Here is a 2,920-nt window from a genome sequence, read left to right as displayed (position 1 = left end):
TGACCAAATTTCCAATCAGTCCATAATCTATTGGTCAATATAGCTAGCCAATAAATATTAAGCATCTAGTATGTGCCAGGTCCTGTGCTAAGTGCTGGGAAATAGGAAAAAGAAAACCCCTGTCTTCAAGGAGCTCACAATCTAATGAGGGACAGCACATATTAAGCAGTAGTTGTGTTCAGAGGCCTATATAAGATCTCATGGGAGTAGGATCTGATGATATAGTGAATGTGTGGTTCTTCCTCTTATGGGAATCATGGAGAGGTATGGTCAATGACACTTACCAGACCTAATTTACCCAGAAGCAGAGTTGGTAATGCATAAATGGAATGATTGGATGGATCTAAAAACAATCTCCTCCCCACTAGGGTGGCAGAAATTGGGTTATTTTCTCCTGGAAGACTTTGAAGTTTCAATTAAAATGAAAATATTTCCCTTAGCTATAGCAATAAGTCAATGTCACCCATTAACATCTCATAATTAAGTTAGTTTATCTGACTTGCTCTGTAGCCACTCAGTCAAGAACTCAGGTAAAGTTTAATGGGGAGTGGGTCAAGCAAAGTCACACCTGGATTGTGCCTTTGACAAGAAGCTAGGATGGGCTTCCGTGATGAGGAAACTTCACAATCTTGCCACTGCCAGATAAATTTATCATGTTTCCCAATTAGTTGCTGAACATTCATTAAGCACTCATTATGTGCCAATAGCTCTGCTAAGTGTTTGGGATACAAAGAAAGGCAAAAATAGTCCTTACCTTTATGGACCTTATAGTATAATGGAACAGCCAATACACAAATAACTAGGTACACACAAATTAGGTTTGGAAACAAAATGAGCTGGAGAAGGAAATGGCAAACCGTTCTAGTAACTCTACCAAGAAAATCTCAGAAAGGGTCAGAGCTACTCACAACTGAAAAAAAAAACCCAAAAACAACTGAAAAATGCAACCCTGTCATGTTATATATGAGAAAATGGAGGTGCAGAGGCATCAGGTAACTTGCCTAAAGTCTCATGTTATATGTGAGAAAATTGAGGTCCAGAGGTATCTGATAACTTGCCCAAAGTCAGATAGGTAGTGAAATTGAGAAAGTTTACCTCATCACAGGGGAACTAGGTGGCACAGTGTATAGAGTGCTGGGCCTGGAGTTAGAAAGATTCATCTTTCCGAGTTCAAATCTCGTCTCAGACATTTACTAGCTATGTGACCGGGGGCAAGTCACTTAACCCTGTTTGATTCAGTTTCTTCCTCTGTAAAATGAGTTTGAGAAGAAAATGGCAAACCACTCTAGTATCTATGCCAATAAAACCCCAAATGGAGTCATGAAGAGTAGGACATGACTGAAATGACTGAATAACAATAATGGCTCATCTGATTTGGTATAGATGATGATGGGTTTGAAATGAGATCTCAGGCCTGCTGTGCTATAGTTCATGGGACTCATAACTACAGAGAATTCTTGGATACTTACCAACTAGTCATGCTCCACCCATGTTTCATTGCATTCTGATGATTAAGTCACATAACCTGTCTATGATGTGTCACTGTTGACAAGGTTAGTAAGTCATCATTGCAAATCATTATATTGAAAGGGGACATGTAAATACTCATTTATTTAAATTTATGTGGTTTCTTTCGTTTGTGGAGCTCAGAGCATATTAGCCTCCCAAGAAGAAATGGGCTAGTAGAGAGAACATTAGATTTGGAGGCAGAGGCCCTGGGTTTAAATACTGACTCTAAGAATCCTGACTGGTTACTTACTACCTGTATGACCTTAGGTGAGTCACTTAAACTCTTTGGGACTCAGTTGCTTCACCTGTAAAATAAAATGGTTAGATTGGATGATCTTATAGGTACCTCTGGATCCAGAATCCTTGTATCTAATTTCTTGGACACCCTCACATAGAAATGGAAATTGGCTTTATCATTCTCATTTTCTAGATGGGAAAACTAAGGTAGAGAAATCTAAAACTTCTCTGAATCTTAGTTTCTTTGGTTATAAAATGGAAATAATATCTATTCTGCCTCTATGGATTGCTATGAAGATAAAAGGAAAAATGCTGTTTATGCAGTGAAAAGAGTTCTGGACTGCCAGATTCCTGAAAGCAATTTTTATTGCTGTACACTACGAAATTCAATGACAAAAAGAAAGAGCCCCATATAAATAAAAATATTTAAATATTTTTTCTGGTAGTAACAAAAAACTAGAAACAAAATAGATTCCTATTGATGGAGGGATGGCTAACCAAGCTATGATGCACAAATGTAATGGAAAATTGCTGCATTGTAAGAAGTGATGAAAGTGATGAATACTGAGGAACATGGGAAGATATATATGAACCAATAAAAAAGAAGTAAGTAGAAATAGGAAAACAATTTATGTGACTACAATAATGTAAATAGAAAGAATAAAAATAATTAAAATTGAACTGTGAAATTATAACGACTAAGCTTAGTGCCAAAAAAGAGGAGTTGGAAGACAATTTCATGTACCATTCTTTTCAGAGACAGGGGATTATGGATGTACATATAATACCAGCCTTTTTTGGCATGTTGGTTAAATTTTTTTAAGTTGATTTTTAAATTTTATTCTATTAAAATTCTCTTTCTTCCCTCCTTCCCTCATCCTCCTCCTCTTCCTTCTTATTCTTTAGTAAGGGATGGCTTCCTGGGAAGGTTAGTGAGGTGGGATAAATTAGAAATGTAGGTGGTGTAAAAAGAAAAGATATCAATAAAAATAAATTTAAAAGAGTTTTGGACTATTTGAAGTCAGAAGAACCAGGTTAAAATTATGGTTTTGCTTCTACGGAGCTGTGTGATCTTGGATGAGCATGAATCCTCCTCTGTTAAATGAGGATGTTAATAATTATACTTCAAAAGGCTGTCAAGAGTGATAATGTATAGAAACCTTATTTAAAGGTA

This window comes from Phascolarctos cinereus, unplaced genomic scaffold (assembly GCF_003287225.1).
Source record: "Phascolarctos cinereus isolate Bilbo 61053 unplaced genomic scaffold, phaCin_HiC Scaffold_1;HRSCAF=81, whole genome shotgun sequence".
NCBI lineage: Eukaryota > Metazoa > Chordata > Mammalia > Diprotodontia > Phascolarctidae > Phascolarctos > Phascolarctos cinereus.
This window is presented reverse-complemented; position numbering follows the sequence as displayed.